The following is a 21,228-nucleotide window of genomic DNA, read 5'->3' on the forward strand; positions in this document are numbered from 1 at the left end:
ATTACTGAGGGAGATAGTGAATGGGTGACCAACAGACAGAGGAAGAGTAGGAAGGCAGTGCAGGGGTCCCCTGCGGTCATCTCCCTCCAAAACAGGTATACCGTTTTGGATAATGTTGGGGGAGATGGCTCACCAGGGGAAGGTGACAGCAGCCAGGATCATGGCACCGTGGCTGGCTCTGCTGCACAGGAGGGCAGGAAAAAGAGTGGCAGAGCTATAGTGATAGGGGACTCGATTGTAAGGGGAATAGACAGGCGTTTCTGCGGACGCAACCGAGACTCCAGGATGGTATGTTGCCTCCCTGGTGCAAGGGTCAGGGGTGTCTCGGAGCAGCTGCAGAACATTCTGGAGGGGGAGGGTGAACAGCCAGTTGTCGTGGTGCATGTAGGTACCAACGATATAGGTAAAAAACGGGATGAGGTCCTACAAGCTGAATTTAGGGAGTTAGGAGTTAAACTAAAAAGGAGGACCTCAAAGGTAGTAATCTCAGGATTGTTACCAGTGCCACGGGCTAGTCAGAGTAGGAATGACAGGATAGCTAGGATGAATACGTGGCTTGAGAGATGGTGCAAGAGGGAGGGATTCAAATTCCTGGGACATTGGATCCGGTTCTGGGGGAGGTGGGACCAGTACAAATTGGACGGTCTGCATCTGGGCAGGACTGGAACCAATGTCCTTGGGGGAGTGTTTGCTAGTGCTGTTGGGGAGGGTTTAAACTAAAGTGGCAGAGGGATGGGAACCGATGCAGGAAGTCAGTGGGAAGTAAAGTGGTGACAGAAACAAAAGGCAGTAAGGGAGAGTGTACAAAACATGACCGGACAGATGGTCTGAGAAAGCAGGGCAAAGACCAAGGGAAGTCTAGATTAAACTGCATTTATTTCAATGCAAGAAGTCTGATGGGCAAGGTAGATGAACTCAGGGCATGGACGGGTACATGGGACTGGGATGTTATAGCTATTACTGAAACATGGCTAAGGGAGGGGCAGGACTGGCAGCTCAATGTTCCAGGGTACAGATGCTATAGGAAAGATAGAGCAGGAGGTAAGAGAGGAGGGGGAGTTGCGTTCTTGATTAGGGAGAACATCACGGCAGTAGTGAGAGAGGATATATCCGAGGGTTCGCCCACGGAGTCTATATGGGTAGAACTGAAAAATAAGAAGGGAGAGATCACCTTGATAGAATTGTACTACAGACCCCCAAATAGTCAACGGGAAATTGAGGAGCAAATATGTAAGGAGATTACAGATAGCTGCAAGAAAAATAGGGTGGTAATAGTAGGGGACTTTAATTTTCCCAACATTGACTGGGACAGCCATAGCATTAGGGGCTTGGATGGAGAGAAATTTGTTGAGTGTATTCAGGAGGAATTTCTCATTCAGTATGTGGATGGCCCGACGAAAGAGGGGGCAAAACTTGACCTCCTCTTGGGAAATAAGGAAGGGCAGGTGACAGAAGTGTTAGTGAGGGATCACTTTGGGACCAGTGATCATAATTCCATTAGTTTTAAGATAGCTATGGAGAATGATAGGTCTGGCCCAAAAGTTAAAATTCTAAATTGGGGAAAGGCCAATTTTGATGGTATTAGACAGGAACTTTCAGAAGTTGATTGGGAGAGTCTGTTGGCAGGCAAAGGGACGTCTGGTAAGTGGGAGGCTTTCAAAAGTGTGCTAACCAGGGTTCAGGGTAAGCACATTCCTTATAAAGTGAAGGGCAAGGCTGGTAGAAGTAGGGAACCTTGGATGACTCGGGAGATTGAGGCCCCAGTCAAAAAGAAGAAGGAGGCATATGACATGCATAGACAGCTGGGATCAAGTGGATCCCTTGAAGAGTATAGAGATTGCCGGAGTAGAGTTAAGAGAGAAATCAGGAGGGCAAAAAGGGGACATGAGATTGCTTTTGCAGATAAGGCAAAGGAGAATCCAAAGAGCTTCTACAAATAAATAAAGGGCAAAAGAGTAACTAGGGAGAGAGTAGGGCCTCTTAAGGATCAACAAGGTCATCTTGTGGCGGAACCACAAGAGATGGGTGAGATCCTAAATGAATATTTCGCATCGGTATTTACGGTTGAGAAAGGCATGGACGTTAGGGAACTTGGGGAAATAAATAGTGATGTCTTGAGGAGTGTACATATTACAGAGAGGGAGGTACTGGAAGTCTTAACGCGCATCAAGGTAGATAAATCTCCGGGACCTGATGAAATGTATCCCAGGATGTTATGGGAGGTTAGGGAGGAAATTGCGGGTCCCCTAGCAGAGATATTTGAATCATCGACAGCTACAGGTGAGGTGCCTGAAGATTGGAGGGTAGCAAATGTTGTGCCTTTGTTTAAGAAGGGCGGCAGGGAAAAGCCTGGGAACTACAGACCGGTGAGCCTGACATCTGTAGTGGGTAAGTTGTTAGGGGGTATTCTGAGAGACAGGATATACGGGCATTTGGAGAGGCAGGGACTGATTAGGAACAGTCAGCAAGGTTTTGTGAGAGGAAAATCATGTCTCACAAATTTGATTGAGTTTTTTGAAGGGGTAACCAAGAAGATAGATGAGGGCTGTGCAGTAGACGTGGTCTACATGGACTTTAGCAAAGTCTTTGACAAGGTACTGCATGGTAGGTTGTTACATAAGGTTAAATCTCACGGGATCCAAGGTGAGGTAGCCAATTGGATACAAAATTGGATTGATGGCAGAAGACAGAGGGTGGTTGTAGAGGGTTGTTTTTCAAACTGGAGACCCGTGACCAGCGGTGTGCCTCAGGGATCGGTGCTGGGTCCGCTGCTTTTTGTTATTTATATTAATGATTTGGATGAGAATATAGGAGGCATGGTTAGTAAGTTTGCAGATGACACCAAGATTGGTGGCATTGTGGACAGTGAAGAAGGTTATCTAGGATTGCAACGGGATCTTGATAAATTGGGCCAGTGGGCCGATGAATGGCGGATGGAGTTTAATTTAGATAAATGTGAGGTGATGCATTTTGGCAGATCAAATCGGGCCAGGACCTACTCCGTTAATGGTAGGGCGTTGGGGAGAGTTATAGAACAAAGAGATCCAGGAGTACAGGTTCATAGCTCCTTGAAAGTGGAGTCACAGGTGGATAGGGTGGTGAAGAAGGCATTCAGCATGCTTGGTTTCATTGGTCGGAACATTGAATACAGGAGTTGGGATGTCTTGTTGAAGTTGTACAAGACATTAGTAAGGCCACACTTGAAATACTGTGTACAGTTCTGGTCACCCTATTATAGAAAGGATATTATTAAACTAGAAAGAGTGCAGAAAAGATTTACTCGGATGCTACCGGGACTTGATGGTTTGACTTATAGGGAGAGGTTGGATAGACTGAGACTTTTTTCCCTGGAGAGTAGGAGGTTAAGGGGTGATCTTATAGAAGTCTATAAAATAATGAGGGGCATAGATAAGGTAGATAGTCAAAATCTTTTCCCAAAGGTAGGGGAGTCTATAACGAGGGGGCATAGATTTAAGGTGAGAGGGGAGAGATACAAAAGGGTCCAGAGGGGCAATTTTTTCACTCAAAGGGTGGTGAGTGTCTGGAACGAGCTGCCAGAGGCAGTAGTAGAGGCGGGTACAATTTTGTCTTTTAAAAAGCATTTGGACAGTTACATGGGTAAGATGTGTATAGATGGATATGGGCCAAGTGCAGGCAATTGGGACCAGCTTAGTGGTATAAACTGGGCGACATGGACATGTTGGGCCGAAGGGCCTGTTTCCATGTTGTAAACTTCTGTGACTCGATGCATGGCGGTACAGATTGTGCCCTATCTGAATCAGTGGAGCACAGTGCGCAGGCGCAGTCTGACTCATTATCGGGCTGTGTGTCCTGAGCATGCGCGGTCAGTCGAGGCTGCGGGAGGAGCGCGTTCGGTGCAGGTGAGAGGATCGGAGCAAGAGGCTCAATAAACCCCGGGGCCCGGGTCCGGGCTCAGGCCCAGGCTCAGGCTTCACAAACCCCGAGTGCGGCCCCAGACCCGAATATAAAACAGTGAACATTATCCCCCCTCACTACCCGCCGGTTTCCGGTTTCTCCCGTTTCGCTCCGGACCAACTCCCAACAAAAGGCCGCGGCCCCGCGCATTCGCGGTGTAAACTGGGACTTCTCAGGGAGCGTCTGTAAATGAAGGAGAAATGGTGATCGGTCAGGGAGCGTCTGTAAATGAAGGAGAAATGGAGTTCGGTCAGGGAGGGTCTGTAAATGAAGGAGAAATGGTGATCGGTCAGGGGGAGTCTGTAAATGAAGGAGAAATGGTGATCGGTCAGGGGGAGTCTGTAAATGAAGGAGAAATGGTGATCTCTATATCTTCAGTCATCCAGGGAGCTCTCGCTTTGGAGGCCGTTCGATTCCTCCTCGTCGGAATCTGCCTACTCTGTCCCCAAAACAACTCCTCCTTGAAGGCCTCTCCCATTATTCAATTACTGTTTTGTTGCCAATTTTTGATTCCAATCCACCTGGACAAAATACCTTTTTAACTCACTGGAATTATACCTCCTCCATTTAAGTATTTTCACCTTTGTTTGTTGCTTGACCTTTTCCGTAACTATTCTAAACCTAATTAGATTATAATCACTGCTGCCCCACTGAAACATGCTCCACCTGCCCCACTTCATTCTCCACACCGAGCCCACTGCTGTACTCACATTCACTCTCTCACGTTCACCCTCTCACGTTCACTCTCTCACTCTCCCACATTCAATCTCTCACATTCACTCTCCCACATTCACCCTCTTTCACATTCACGCTCTCTCACTCTTTTGCTCATGGTTTCGGGACACTGAAAGGTGATGCGATGGCTTTGGATTTCAGCACAGGGAGGAGGGAGTGTGTGCGGGACGGGGATTTACATCTTTGGAGGAAAAAGAGAGGAAAGAATGTTCCTTTTCCGCTTCAGAATTGTCTGTTCTGAATTTCTATCCTGTACTTACAGTGATAACTTTTATAACCTCCTTTGACAGGGTATGAGAAGGGGAGGATTTGCAGAGGGAAACTCAAACCAAAGATCACGTCAAATCTGACAGAGTCACTCGATTCATCAGGACCTGAATATCATCGGCCTTTGAATGTGGAAGGAGAAATGTTTCTCTGTTCTATCTCTGGGAGAAGATTTCAAACATCAGTGTGAGTGGAAAAGCATCGAGACACACACACCCGAGTGAGAGTGTTCCAGTGCACTGATTGTGGAAAGAGCTTTAACCAGTTACACAGCCTGAAAAAAATCACACCATTCACAGCGGGGAGAAACCGTACACGTGTTCTGTGTGTGGACGAGGCTTCAACTGATCGTCCAACCTGGAGAAACACAAAGACACCCGGACCACGAAGAAACCGTGGAAATGTGGGGACTGTGGGAAGGGATTCAATTACCCATCAGAGCTGGGAACTCATCGACACAGTCACACTGGGGAGAGGCCGTTCACCTGCTCCGTGTGTGGGAAGAGATTCACTCAGTCATCCAACCTGCTGAGACATCAGCGAGTTCACACTGATGAGAGACCTTTTAAATGTTCTGACTGTGAGAGGAGCTTTAAAAGAAAAGCTCATCTGCTGAGACATCAAAGTGCTCACACTGGGGAGAGGCCGTTCTCCTGCTCCGTGTGTAAGAAGAGATTTACTAGGTCATCCCACCTGATGGCACACCAGCGAGTTCACACTGGCGAGAGGCCGTTCTCCTGCTCCGTGTGTGGGAAGAGATTCACTCAGTCACCCAACCTGATGATACACCAGCGACTTCACTCCGACGAGAGACCTGTTAATTGTTCTGACAGTGAGAAGAGGTTTAAAAGCAAAATTAATCTGCAGACGCACAAACACACTCACACGGGGGAGAGGCCGTTCTCCTGCTCCGTGTGTAAGAAGAGATTTACTCTGTCATCCCACCTGCTGAGACACCAGCGAGTTCACACTGGGGAGAGGCCGTTCTCTTGCTCTGTGTGTGGGAAGAGATTCATTCAGTCATCCAACCTGCTGGTACACCAGCGAGTTCACACTGGGGAGAGGCCGTTCTCTTGCTCTGTGTGTGGGAAGAGCTTCACTCGGTCATCCAACCTGCTGATGCACCAGCGAGTTCACACTGGGGAGAGGCCGTTCTCTTGCTCTGTGTGTGGGAAGAGATTCACTCAGTCATGCAGCCTGCGGATACACCAGCGAGTTCACACTGGGGAGAGGCCGTTCTCCTGCTCTGTGTGTAAGAAGAGATTTACTCTGTCATCCAACCTGCTGAAACACCAGCGAGTTCACACTGGGGAGAGGCCGTTCTCCTGCTCCGTGTGTAAGAAGAGATTTACTCTGTCATCCCACCTGCTGATGCACCAGCGAGTTCACACTGGGGAGAGGCCGTTCTCCTGCTCCGTGTGTAAGAAGAGATTCACTCAGTCATCCAGCCTGCGGATACACCAGCGACTTCACTCAGATGAGACACCTTTAAAATGTTCCGTCTGAGAAGAGGTTTAAAAGCAAAATTAATCGCCGACACACACCAACGCACTCACACTGGGGAGAGGGCGTTCTCCTGCTCTGTGTGTAAGAAGAGATTCACTCGGTCATACACCCTGCTGAAACACCAGCGAGTTCACACTGATATGAGACCTTTTAAATGTTCTGACTGTGAGATGAGGTTTAAAAGCAAAAGGAATCTGCTGACACACCAACGTACTCACACTGGGGAGAGACTTTTTAAATGTTCTGACTGTGAGAAGGGCTTTAAAAGCACAAATGATCTGAAACACCAACACACACACACTGGGGAGAGACTGTTCACCTGCTCCGTGTGTGGGAAGGGATTCACTCAGTCATCACACGCGCTGAGACACCAGCGAGTTCACATATGACTGCAGGGGTTGGATTCTGCTGTTAATCCCATCCAGGACTGAACCATGTTCATTCTGACAGTTGGGGTTTGTTTCTGCTGATGTTAATAACCCCTATAACTGGGCTGGAGTTTAATTTTCTGGATACATATCAAATAAATCAGCTTAGTTTCAAACACCTCGTTGTAGATTTTGGTCTTTCCCACCTGAGTGTTTAGCATCACCTGACTGGAGCTCAGAAAGGACAATCTGGGGGGAGGATCGTCCGGGGGGAGCAGAACTTCAGCCTGGACACAGTCCTTCAGGGCCACACTGAGAGGGGAAAACGGCACTTTGGTCTTTCTCGTCTCTCTTCACTGACAGCAAAGTTGCCGTGCGGGTTAATCTTGAGGCGTGTAAGAAATGTGTTGCAGCCGCTCCCTTTTATGGTTCAGAGCTCCTAGGAACAGAACAGAAGAGTCCTGTACAATGGTGTTTAGAGTCAAGAAGGACAAGAACAATGTGTAAGGATTAACCCATTAACAGATATAATTCAGTATAATTATAATCAATAGTAGAAGTCGAATGAAATGTACTATGAATCTATGTGTCTATAAATGTAAACAATTTTACAACACCAAGTTATAGTCCAACAATTTTATTTTTAATCCCACAAGCTTTCGGGGGCTTCCCCCTTCCTCAGGCGGTGTGGCCATCTATAAATGTAAACTGTATTGTGTATTAATATAATATGAACCATGTAACGTGTATTCAATAAGAAAGTGCTGGTGAGCCGAGAAGGATGCATGATAGTTATTATAGTCAAGTTTGCAGTTAAAATTAAAAGGGTGCTGACAATATTAAAGTGGAAATTAACAGATCTTGGGGAAATCACAGGCAGTAAGGGAGGATGTGCTGGAATAGCATAATGTCTAAAAGACATGTAGATAAAGGGACTGGAGGTTAATTAAATCAAGGAGTCACGCAGGCTTAGGCCTCTCTATCTCGAGCCTCCACAAGCTAGTGAATAGAAGTCTGTTTACACAAACGGTTCTGTGAAGGCTGGCAATGTAAACTCTAAGATAAGGTTCTGTTAAGTCTGTAACAACAAGGCACGGATGGTACCAGGAGTTATGCTTGGAATGTAACTTCTGAAGGTTGAGAGACATGAATAATGGTGAGGCTGAGAGATGTGGATGTGATAGTGAACTTCCACATCGACTGAAAAAGGGGATAAGAAGAGACCTCAAAAGCTGAGGAAGGCACACAAGATTCTGGCAAGGAAGAAGAGAACTCTTCAGTCAACAACACAGCAAGAGAGAGAGAGACGTGCTGCAGTCACTTGGAGGGATACTTCCGAGGTTTCAAGGAACACTGTGACTATTCCTCTTCATTATGTATCACCATTTTTGTACTAATTGTGATGTGCAGAATAAATCAGTTTTGCCTTTAACCATCATACCAGTGCCATGGTGATCTTGTTGTTGTCAGGAACCAGTTCTTAGATTGGATTAGATTATAATCCTGAAAATAGTGGTTTAAATCCTACAATTGGCGACCACGAAGGGACTTTCTGACAACAGCCAAAACCTGGGATTACTGGATATAACGTAACCATTGAACCGTAGAACCATAGAAAAGATACAGCACAAAAGGGGGCCATTCGGCCCATCGTGTCTGCGCTGGTTCGAAGAACAACCAGGTGCCCATTCTAATCCCACCTTCCAGCACCTGGTCCACAGCCCTGCAGTTTACAGCACTTCAGGTGCAGGTACAAGTACTTTTTAAAAGAGTTGAGGGTCCCTGCCTCTACCACCAATTCGGGCAGCGGATTCCATACACCCACCACCCTCTGGGTAAAAAAGCTTTTCCTCCAATCAGCTTAAATCTATGTCCTCTAGTTCTTGAACTCTGCTAGGGGAAACAGGTACTTCCTGTCTACTCTATCGAGGCCCCACATAATTTTGCAAACCTTAATCAAGTCTCCCCTCAGCTTCCTCTGCTCCAAGGAAAACAACTCCAGCCTATCAAATCTGTCCTCATAGCTGCAATTTTCAAGCCCTGGCAACATTCTTGTTAGTCTTCTCTGCACTCTCCAGAGCAATTACATCCTTTCTGTAATGTGGTGAACAGAGCTGCTCACAATACTCCAGCTGCGGCCTGACCACCGTTTTAAACAGTTCCATCATTACATCCCTGCTTTTGTACTCTATACCTGTGCTAATAACGCCAAGGTCGCGGGTTCGATCCCCGTACGAGCCATAAGGTTCCTATTACAATATTTTGGTCACTTTTAAAAGTTTGGCAGACTTTAGAAACATGCGAATCCACACAAAACGTCATAAGGTTAATTTTTTGGATAGATCAGAAAACATATTAACATCCATTAATATGTTTTCTGATCTATCTTTTTGAGGTCCAAAGTGGACGGCCTCACACTTGCTTACGTTGAAATCCATTTGCCGCAGTTTTGCCCATTCACTTAATCTAGTAATATCTCTCTGTGATCTCATTCTTCCATCAACACTGCTTATAATTCTGTCTATCTTTGTGTCATCGGCAAATTTGGTTATGTGGTTCTCAATCCCGTCATCTAATATCAATGAGACCGCCTAAATTGGGGTAAATTCACATTCAGCGTCAATCTCCACATCATCTTGAGACATTTTATTTACTCCGTGTGAGTTGCACCTTGGAAACTTCGAGACTTTGTCCTCTGGAGCTCAAATATAATTCAATTCGAACAACTGCAAAGATGTCAGAATCCAATTGGTGACTTTTCACTAAAAAGCAGTGAGATAACAGGGCTCATCTGGGATTTGAACTCTCTCTCTCCCCCTCTCTCTGTCTTTCTATCTCATTTAAACTGATCATTTTCTCTCTCTCTCTGTCCCTCACTCTGTTCACCTTTCTGCAGCATTTTTATTTATTAAAATGTTTTCTGTATTAAAGCTTCAATTCGAGGCTGGAAACCTGTCAGTTAAATCTCGTTTCTCAACCTTTGGATGATTTGAGTGTTTGAAATGGTGCTGTGCCCTGAGCTCGGAACCTGTTTGCCATCCAGACCCGGGGAGGTGAGAATGAGATGGAGTCCCTGCTCCCTCCACAGCTCTTTACAGTAAACACACAGAGAGAATGAAATGGTCAAACACTGTCTGAGAAACAGCAGCCATTCCAGCTCTGCAGCCCTTGTGTACTCGGAGCAGATTCCGCCCAACTTTAGTTCTTTAAATGTGGACGCCGGGCAGGGTGGGATGTGTCGGAGGTCCCTGGGGTGTTTGGGTCACGAGGGGAGAGGGAGGAGACAGGCTGAGGGTTGGGGGGGGGGGACTCGGTTTGGGGTGAGGGAAGAGGGGGAGACAGGCTGTGAGGGTTTCAAATCAGTAAAATAGGTCCTTGAAATGTGGCTCATTCCAACAGAGAGGTCTCCTGGTCAAACCAGTCCTGTCCTGGGCTGTCCCTGGGGACAGAGAGAGAGAGGGCGAGAGACAGAGAGAGAGGGGAAGAGAGAGAGAGATTGAGAGGGGGAAAGAGGCAGAGAGAGAGAGGGAGAGAGAGAAAAAAATACAATGAGAGGGATGAGGGAGAGAGAGAGAGGGGGTGAGAGGAACAGAGAGAGGTAGAAGGAGAGAGAGGGAGAGAGACAGAAAAAGGCTCTCTTCCTCTCTCTCTCTCTCTCTCTCCCCACCTCTCTCTCTCTCTGTCCCTCTCTCTCTGTCTCTGTCCCCAGTGTCCCCAGAATGTCCCAGTGATACCCCAGTGTCCCCTACATATCCCAGTGATCCCAGAGTAACCCAGACATTACTCACGTGACTCCCATCGGGTCCAGGCTGCGGTGAAGGTCTCAATCAGTCAGTCCCCAGCAGCGAGAACGAATCTTGGCCCAGGATTCCTCCTCCTCCTCCTTCTCACAAAATGTCTCTTTCGGGATCATCTCCTTGCAGCATTTCATCGAAGAGATTCCTGAGGGGAGAGAGAGAGAGAGGGAATTGATTAAAATACAAAAGCAAGGTATTAAAAAGGCACAGCAAGAGGCCAGAGCTCCCTCCCTACCACTCCTTCTCTCTCTCTGTCTTTTTCTCTCTGTCTGTCCCTCTCGGAGACCGTATTTCAGTGTGAGCTCCTGTACATGTACAGTGTACAGTGAATAAAAGGGAACGATTCACTCCTGTCTGATACTGTACGGCCCGTGTGTGTCTCAGTTTCAGCTCCTGTACATGTACAGTACATAGTGGGTAAAAGGGAACAATTCACTCCTGTCTGGTACTGTACGGCCCGTGTGTGTCTCAGTGTCAGCTCCTGTACATGTCCAATACACAGTGGGTAAAAGGGAACGATTCACTCCTGTCTGGTACTGTACGGCCCATGTGTCTCAGTGTCAAAAGGGTGTGAGAGGCCGAGACAGAGAGAGGGTGACAGAGAGGGAGAGAGAGTGAGAGAAAGACAGAGAGAGGGAGAGAGAGAGAGAGATAGAGAGAGAGGGACAGAGACTGTGAAAAACACAGCGGGAGAGTGGGAGATAGCCAGAGAGACAGCGAGGGGGACAGATAGATCGTGAGAAAAACAGAGGGAGAGAGAAAGAGAGCGAGGGGGAGAGAGAGAGAGAGAAAATTCAGAGAGAGAGGGGAATAGAGGCCGAGAGAGAGAGAGGGGGGGACACAGAGAGAGGAGGAGAGAGGCTGAGAGAGAGAGAGGGAGAAAATGATGGAGAGAGAGATAGAAAGAGAGGGAGAGAGAGACAGAGAAAAAGGCAAAGACAGGGCGAGAGAGGCAGAGAGAGAGACAGGCAGAGAGAGAGAGAGACAGAGAGAGGGGTAAAGAGGCAAGGGGAGAGAGAGGGACAGAGAGACAGCGAAAAAGACAGGTAGAGAGAGAAAGACAGAGAGAGGAGGGGAGAGAGGCAGAGAGAGAGAGAGACAGAGAGAGTACACAGTGGGTAAAAGGGAACGATTCACTCCTGGCTGGTACTGTACGGCCCGTGTGTGTCTGTCTTATTCTCTCTCTCTGTCCCCCTCTCTCCCTCTGCCTCTCACCTCCTCTCTCTCTCGCCCTCTCTCTCTGTCTTTTTCTCTCTCTCTGTCCCTTTCTCTCTCTCTCTGACTCTCTCCCCGCTCTGTCTTTTTCTCTCTCTGTGTCCATCTCTCTCTCTCTGCCTCTCGCTCCCTCTCTCTCTGTCCTTTTCTCTCTCTCTGTCCCTCTCTCCCTGTTGTCTCTCCGAATTTCTCTTGTCTGGAAAGTACTGGGGTACGGTACGGCCCGTGTGTGTCTCAGTGTCAGCTCCTGTACATGTACAGTACACAGTGGGTAAAAGGGAATGATTCACTCCTGTCTGTACTGAGAGAGAGAGAGAAAAAGTCAGAGAGAGGGGGGAAGAGAGGCCGAGAGAGAGAGACAGAGAGAGGGGAGGAGAGAGGCAGAGAGAGAGAGAGAATGATGGAGAGAGAGAGAAAAAGTCAGAGAGAGAGGGGAAGAGGCCGAGAGAGAGAGAGGGGGACACAGAGAGAGGAGGAGAGAGGCTGAGAGAGAGTGTGAGAGAATGATGGAGAGAGAGATAGAAAGAGAGGGAGAGAGAGACAGAGAAAAAGGCAAAGACAGAGCGAGAGAGGCAGAGAGAGCGAGGCAGAGAGAGAGAGACAGAGAGAGAGAGACAGAGAGAGGGGTAAAGAGGCAGAGGGAGAGAGAGGGACAGAGAGACAGCGAAAAAGACAGGGAGAGAGAGAAAGACAGAGAGAAGGAGAGAGAGATAGAGAGAGAGAGAGAGAGAGTACACAGTGGGTAAAATGGAACGATTCACTCCTGTCTGGTACTGTACGGCCCGTGTGTATCTGCCTTATTCTCTCTCTCTGTCCCCCTCTCTCCCTCTGCCTCTTGCCTCCTCTCTCTCTCGCCCTCTCTCTCTGTTTTTTTCTCTCTCTGTCCCTCTCTCTCTCTCTCTGACTCTCTCCCCGCTCCGTCTTTTTTTTCTCTCTCTCTCTCTCCTTCTCTCTTTCTGCCTCTCGCTCCCTCTCTCTCTGTCCTTTACTCTCTCTCTCTGTTGTCTCTCCGAATTTCTCTTGTCTGGAAAGTACTGGGGTACGGTACGGCCCGTGTGTGTCTCAGTGTCAGCTCCTGTACATGTACATTACACAGTGGGGAAAAGGGAATGATTCATTCCTGTCTGTACTGAGAGAGAGAGAGAAAAAGTCAGAGAGAGGGGGGACGAGAGGCCGAGAGAGAGAGATGTTAGGCTAACTGGTCGGTAATTCCCTGTTTTTTCTCTCCCTCCATTTTTAAATAGTGGGGTTACATTTACCACCCTCCAATCTGTAGGAACTGTTCCAAAGTCTATAGAATTTTGGAAGATGACCACCAATGCATCCATTATTTCCAAGGCCACTTCCTTTAGTACTCTGGGATGTAGATTATCAGGCCCTGGGGATTTGTCAGCTTTTAGCCCCATTAATTTCCCTAGCACTATTTTTTTTCCCTAATACTGATTTCCTTCAGTTTCTCCCTCTCACTGGACCTTTGGTACCCTAACATTTCCGGGAGCTTATTTGTGTCGTTCTTTGTGAAGACAGAACCAACGTACCTTCTATCTACACCCTCAAAACCTCTAATAGAGTTGTCATACACGATTTCCCTTTCATAAAACCGTGTTCCATGTGCCTAACCATATACTGATTTTCTAAGTGCCCTCTTACCAAGTCCCTAGTAATAAATTGTCGCAATTTCCCTACTACTATTTTCAGGCTAAATAGCCTGTCGTTCCCTGTTTTCTCTCTTCCTCTTTTCTTGAATAGTGGGGTTACACTTGGTATCTTCCAATCCATGGGGACCTTTCTAGAACCATGGGAACTCTGGAAGATAAATCCAATGCATCCACTATCTCTGCAGCCAACTCTTTTCAAACCCTAGGATGTAGGCCATCAAGGCCAATGAATTTGTCAGCTTTTAGTCCCATTAATTTATCCGGTACTTTTTCATTGCTAATCTTAATTGCTTTACGTTCCTCACTCTCATTAGAACCTTGGTTCCCCAATAGTTCTGGTATGATTTTTGTGTCTTCTACGATGACGACAGATACAAAATACTTGTTTAACGTCTCTGCCATTTTCTTATTCTCCAATATAAATTCTCCTGTCTCTGCCTCCAAGGACCCATGTTTACTTATGCTAATCTCTTCCTTTATACACACTTGTAGAAGCTCTAACAATCCATTTTTATATTTCTTGCTGGTTTACCCTCATTCTATTTTCTCCCATTTTAGCAATTTCTTGGTCATCCTTTGCTGATTTCTAAAAACCCTCCTAATCCTCAGGCTTACTACTCTTTTTGGCAACACTGTGAGCCTCTTTTAACCTAATACTATTATTAATTTTTCCAGTTAACCAAGGTTGCACCACTTTTCCGGTGGAGTTTTTAATCCTCAAACGAATGTAATTTTGTTGAGGAATAATGAATCATTTCTTTAAATGTTCGCCATTGCTTATCTACCATCATATTTTGAATCTAATTTCCCAAACCACCTTAGCCAACTCACCCCTCATAACAACGTTATTGGTTTTGTTTAAATTTTAAGACCCTAGTTTCGAACTTAACGACATCACTATCAAACTCAATATGAAATTCTATCATATTATGATCATTCTTCCCCAGAGGATCATTTACTATAAGATTACTAATTAATCCTGTCTCATTACACAATACTCGATCTAAAATAGTCTGTTCCCTTGTTGGTTCCTCGATATATTGATCTAGAAAACAGGCTCGAATGCATTCCATCAACATAAAACAGCACGGTGTGAGGACAACAGTGTGCTGAGAGTTCGGTACGTGTGGGAGTTGAAGGGTTAATCTCTTTAAGGGTTAATCTCTTTAAATCTAGTGCATATTGCTTCAACTGTTTAAGGTCAATTTAAAAGTTTAAATTTCTAAGTTTCTGTCTGGCTTCAGCAGAGAGCTGCTGTAGCAAGTTAATTGGTTAGCTAGATTCAATTGGTCCCTGAAGGTGGGGACTCATCTGAGTCTCAACTGTAGAAATACAGGGGCCTGTCAGTGCGGACAGCACGGTGTGAGGACAACACAGTGTGCTGAGAGTTCGGTACGTGTGGGAGTTTGGTAAAGTGGGGGAAGGAGGTGCTGCTTTGCCTTGCTTTTCCTGCAGAGCGGTAGTGGACCTGAGAGCGGTGAGCGGCGGTAAAGAGCGAGACCAGAGCGGGGATAAAAACAGCGCAGAGAGAGCGAGAGTCCAGTCGGTGAGCGGCGGTAAAGAGCGAGACCAGAGCGGGGATAAAAACAGCGCGGAGAGAGCGAGAGTTCAGTCGGTGAGCGGCGGGAGAGAGCGAGACCAGAGCGGAGATATAAACAGCGCGGAGAGAGCGAGAGTCCAGTCGGTGAGCGGCGGGAGAGAGCGAGACCAGAGCGGGGATATAAACAGCGCGGAGAGAGCGAGAGTTCAGTCGGTGAGCGGCGGGAGAGAGCGAGACCAGAGCTTACTCTGAGAGCGAGACTCTGAGACCAGCGGCAGAGTTCAGGGTGACGTCACCAGTCAGAAAGTGACGCGGCACAGGGGAGGCAGCTGATTGGTGAGTAGGTTCAGGTGAGTATTTCTACCATTTTACTGTAAGTAAAGTAATAAGAAAGGGAAGATCTGCAGGTTTTATAGCAGATAGTGTTTTTTTTTAGTGAACCTAGGTCCCTAGTATAGTATAGTTAACATTTTCTAATTTCAACGTAATTTAAAAGGGGTAACTAAGCTAAGGCAAGTCATGGCAGCAGACCTCGCACCCGTGATATGCTCCTCCTGCAAGATGTGGGAAGTCATGGACACTACCAGTGTCCCTGCCGACCATGTGTGCGGGAAGTGTGTCCACCTGCAGCTACTGACCGATCGTATCTCGGAGCTGGAGCTGCGGGTGGACTCACTGTGGAGCATTCGCGATGCAGAGAAACTCGTGGATAGCACGTTTAGCGAGTTGGTCACACCGCAGGTAAAGGGTATACAGGCAGGAAGTGAATGGGTGACCACCAGGAAGAGTAAGAGATGCAGGCAGGTAGTGCAGGGGTCCCCTGTGGCCATCCCCCTCTCAAACAGATATGCCACTTTGGATGCTGTTGGGGGGGATGACTTATCAGGGGAAGGCAGCAGCAGCCAACTTCCTGGCACCACGGGTAGCTCTGCTGCACAGGCTGGGAGGAAAAAGAGTGGCAGAGCTATAGTGATAGGGGACTCAATTGTAAGGGGAATAGACAGGCGTTTCTGCGGCCGCAACCGAGACTCCAGGATGGTGTGTTGCCTCCCTGGTGCAAGGATCAAGGATGTCTCGGAGCGGCTACAGAACATTTTGGAGGGGGAGGGCGAACAGCCAGCTGTCGTGGTGCACATAGGCACCAACGATATAGGTAAAAAAGGGGATGAGGTCCTAAAAGCAGAATATAGGGAGTTAGGAGGTAAATTAAAAAATAGGACCTCAAAGGTAGTAATCTCAGGATTGCTGCCAGTGCCACGTGCTAGTCAGAGTAGAAATAGGAGGATATTTCAAATGAATACGTGGCTAGAGGAATGGTGCAAGGGGGAGGGATTCAAATTCCTGGGACACTGGAAACGGTTCTGGGGGAGGTGGGACCAGTACAAACCGGATGGTCTGCACCTGGGCAGGGCCGGGACTGCTGTCCTAGGAGGAGTGTTTGCTAGTGCTGTTGGGGAGGGTTTAAACTAAAGTGGCAGGGGGTTGGGAACCTGAGCAGGGAGAGAGAGGAAAGCGTAACAGGAAGAGACAGAAGGTATGGAGTAATAGGTAAAGTGTTAAAAAAGGAAAAAGCAGGAACTAAGCGTCACAAAACAGATTTGAAAGTTCTTTATCTGAATGCACGTAGCATTCGTAATAAAATGGACGAGTTAACGGCACAAATAACTACGTATGGGTATGATCTTGTGGCCATTACAGAAACATGGCTGCAGGGTGACAACGACTGGGAATTAAATATGCCAGGGTATTTAACAATCAGGAAGGACAGGCAGGAAGGAAGGGGAGGTGGGGTGGCTATGTTAATAAAGGAAGGAATCACTGTAATACAGAGAAATGATATTGGGACAAAGCATCAAGATAATGAAACAGTTTGGGTGGAGATAAGGAATAATAAGGGAAAAAAAACATTAGTGGGCGTAGTATATAGGCCTCCTAATAGTTGCAACTCTGCTGGAAGAAGTATTAATCAGGAGATAGTCGGGGCATGTAATAAGGGAACAGCCATAATTATGGGGGATTTTAATTATCATATTAACTGGACAAATCAAATTGGGCAGAGCAGCCTTGAGGACGAGTTCATTGAGTGCATCAGGGATGGATTTCTTGAGCAGTATGTAACTGATCCTACAAGGGGGCAGGCAACCTTGGACCTGGTCCTGTGTAATGAGTCAGGATTAATTAATAATGTCCTAGTTAAGGATCCCCTTGGAACGAGCGACCACAACATGGTTGAATTCCATATCCAATTAGAGGGTGAGAAGGTTGATTCTCAAACAAGCGTACTGAGCTTGAATAAAGGAGACTATGATGGTATGAGAGCGGAATTGATTAAAGTGGACTGGGAAAATAGATTAAAGGGTAAGACGGTACATGAGCAGTGGTGTTCATTTAGGGAGTTATTTTACAACTTTCAAAATAAATATATTCCACTGAGGAAAAAAGGGTGTAAAAGAAATGACAGCCATCCGTGGCTAAGTAAAGAAATCAAGGATAGTATCCGTCTAAAAACAAGGACATATAAGGTAGCCAAAGTTAGTGGGAGGATAGAAGATTGGGAATTCTTCAAAAGACAGCAAAAAGTAACTAAAGGATTGATTAAGAAAGGGAAGTTAGATTATGAAAAGAAATTAGCAAAAAATATAAAAACAGATAGCAAGAGCTTCTATAGTTATATAAAAAGAAAAAGGGTGGCTAAGGCAAACATAGGTCCCTTAGAGGATGAGACCGGGAAATTAATGGTGGGAAACATGGAGATGGCAAAAATGCTGAACAAATATTTTGTTTCAGTCTTTACAGTAGAGGACACTAAGAATATCCCAACACTGGACAAACAGGGGACTCTCGGGGGGGAGGAGCTAAATACGATTAAAATCACTCAGGAGATGGTACTCAGTAAAATAATGGGACTCAAGGCGGATAAATCCCCTGGACCTGATGGCTTCCATCCTAGGGTCTTGAGGGAAGTGGCAGTAGGGATTGTGGATGCTTTGGTGATAGTTTTCCAAAATTCCCTGGACTCAGGAGAGGTCCCGGCAGATTGGAAAACTGCTAATGTAACACCGTTATTTAAAAAGGGTAGTAGGCAGAAGGCTGGAAATTATAGACCAGTTAGCTTAACATCTGTGGTGGGTAAAATTTTGGAGTCTATTATTAAGGAGACAGTAACGGAACATTTAGATAAGCATAATTTAATAGGACAAAGTCAGCATGGCTTTATGAAGGGGAAGTCATGTCTGACAAATTTGCTTGAGTTCTTCGAGGATATAACGTATAGGGTGGATAAAGGGGAACCAGTGGACATAGTGTATTTAGACTTCCAGAAGGCATTCGACAAGGTGCCACATAAAAGATTATTACTTAAGATAAAAAATCACGGGATTGGGGGTAATATTCTGGCATGGGTGGAGGATTGGTTATCGAACAGGAAGCAGAGAGTTGGGATAAATGGTTCATTTTCGGACTGGCAACCAGTAACCAGTGGTGTTCCACAGGGGTCGGTGCTGGGTCCCCAACTCTTTACAATCTATATTAACGATTTGGAGGAGGGGACCGAGTGCAACATATCAAAATTTGCAGATGATACAAAGATGGGAGGGAAAGTAGAGAGTGAGGAGGACATAAAAAACCTGCAAGGGGATATAGACAGGCTGGGTGAGTGGGCGGAGATTTGGCAGATGCAATATAATATTGGAAAATGTGAGGTTATGCACTTTGGCAGGAAAAATCAGAGAGCAAGTTATTTTCTTAATGGCGAGAGACTGGAAAGTACTGCAGTACAAAGGGATCTGGGGGTCCTAGTGCAAGAAAATCAAAAAGTTGGTATGCAGGTGCAGCAGGTGATCAAGAAAGCCAACGGAATGTTGGCTTTTATTGCTAGGGGGATAGAATATAAAAACAAGGAGGTATTGCTGCAGTTATATAAGGTATTGGTGAGACCGCACCTGGAATACTGCATACAGTTTTGGTCTCCATACTTAAGAAAAGACATACTTGCTCTCGAGGCAGTACAAAGAAGGTTCACTCGGTTAATCCCGGGGATGAGGGGGCGGACATATGAGGAGAGGTTGAGTAGATTGGGACTCTACTCATTGGAGTTCAGAAGAATGAGAGGCGATCTTATTGAAACATATAAGATTGTGAAGGGTCTTGATCGGGTGGATGCAGTAAGGATGTTCCCAAAGATGGGTGAAACTAGAACTAGGGGGCATCATCTTAGAATAAGGGGCTGCTCTTTCAAAACTGAGATGAGGAGAAACTTCTTCACTCAGAGGGTGGTCGGTCTGTGGAATTTGCTGCCCCAGGAAGCTGTGGAAGCTACATCATTAGATAAATTTAAAACAGAAATAGACAGTTTCCTAGAAGTAAAGGGAATTAGGGGTTATGGGGAGCGGGCAGGAAATTGGACATGAAGCTGAGTTCGGATCGGTCAATGCCCTGTGGGTGGCGGAGAGGGCCCAGGGGCTATGTGGCCGGGTCCTGCTCCGACTTCTTGTGTTCTTTAGATTTGTGGTTGGGATCAGATCAGCCATGATCTTATTGAATGGCGGAGCAGGCTCGAGGGGCCGATTGGCCTACTCCTGCTCCAATTTCTTATGTTCTTATGTTCTTATGTTCTTATCTTGAGTTGCTAACATGATGTCAACACGATGGGATGACTTATGACTGGAAGACACGGCCAGATCTGCCAGGTGAATTAGATGTTTGTTGCAAACACGGAGAATTAATGAAACCAAGACTTCCCTGCAGAGCAAGGAGTTGGAAAGAAAGATGCTGGGCATTGAGAGGCGAAGGATTTTGTCTGTTGCAGGATGAATGGACAAACGGATCTCAACTCCCTGCTTCTTTTCTACACTGATAAATCTAGACAAAAATATCATCTCCGTGCTTCTTTCAGATAATGAATATCTAAATGCTCAAGAGATCACTGATCCAAGCCAATTATCTCCTCTCGCACTCTCCTTCCAATCTTGCACACGTTGCTTCGCTTTGAAATTGTGCATTTTTTCACACTGGGATTCAACTTGAAGAAAGTGATGTTGTGATCAGCTGGTGTTGTTCAGGAAATGGAGTAAAAGAAGATACATCAAAGGCAATGATAACAGAGACTGTTCGGACACTGTGAGCTACAGTTAAAGATTGGCAACCTTTAAAGTGTCAGGCAGCAGATCTTTTCCAAATCATGACAGAAATGGCAAGAAAACTTCATGCAGGCTTTGATCAGCGTCATGACTTTAGAAAAAGCCGGCATTTTAGACCGGCATTCCAGACTCTAGATCTTGACTCTTCCCCTGGGATTCTCACTTTCAACAAGTAGGATTTGTTTTGAGACAGGATGTCCCACCTTTAAAGGGACAAGGACAGGACCAGATGTGCTGAATGGCATTTCTTTTTGACTTCACTGCAGTGCCTAGAAACCTTGCTCACTATGGTCTGTGAGTGTTTGATGGGACAGCATAGAGGGAGCTTTACTCTCTATCTAACCCGTACTTTCCCTGCCTTGGGAGAGTTTGATGGGACAGTGTAGAGGGAGCATTACTCTGTGTCTAACCTGTGCTGTAGATATCCTGGGTGTGATTGATAGGGCAGTCCTGAGGGAGCTTTACTCTGTATCTAACTCGTGCTGTACATACCCCAGGAGTGTTTGATGGGACAATGTAGAGGGAACTTTACTTTGTATCTAACCCGTGCTGTACGTACCCTAGGAGGGTTTGATGGTACAGTGTCGAGGGTCTTTACTCTGTATCTAACCCGTGCTGTACCTGACTGGAGAGTGTTGACACTGGGTGCTCACCTTGATGAGAACAACATTTAACCCGAAGATGATAAGATAAACCCATCTGCTCCTCCCCTGTACACAGACCTTGGGAGACATTGAGTGTCCCTAACACATTTAGACAATGCCCATAATCAAATTTTGAACACCTCCCTCAGATCTCCCCTTACCGTTCTTTGTTCTATGAAAAGAGTCCCAGTTTCTCTAACCTCTCCTCATAACTAAAGTCTCTCGTCACTGATATTTCACATTTCAGTGAATCTCTTCTGCACCCTCTCCATGGCCTTGATATCTTTTTAATTTTTTTTTATTATTCGTTCACGGGATGTGGGCGTCGCTGGCGAGGCCAGCATTTATTGCCCATCCCTAATTGCCCTTGAGAAGGTGGTGGTGAGCCGCCTTCTTGAACCGCTGCAGTCCGTGTGGTGACGGT

The 21,228-nt window shown here is 46.4% G+C and overlaps 1 pseudogene; it reads left to right on the forward strand.

Moving 5' to 3' along the window:
* Nucleotides 1–21,228, forward strand: part of LOC137336013 (zinc finger protein 208-like) — a 64,894-nt pseudogene that overhangs the window by 21,715 nt on the left and 21,951 nt on the right.

Source organism: Heptranchias perlo, chromosome 20, assembly GCF_035084215.1.
Source record: "Heptranchias perlo isolate sHepPer1 chromosome 20, sHepPer1.hap1, whole genome shotgun sequence".
Lineage (NCBI taxonomy): Eukaryota > Metazoa > Chordata > Chondrichthyes > Hexanchiformes > Hexanchidae > Heptranchias > Heptranchias perlo.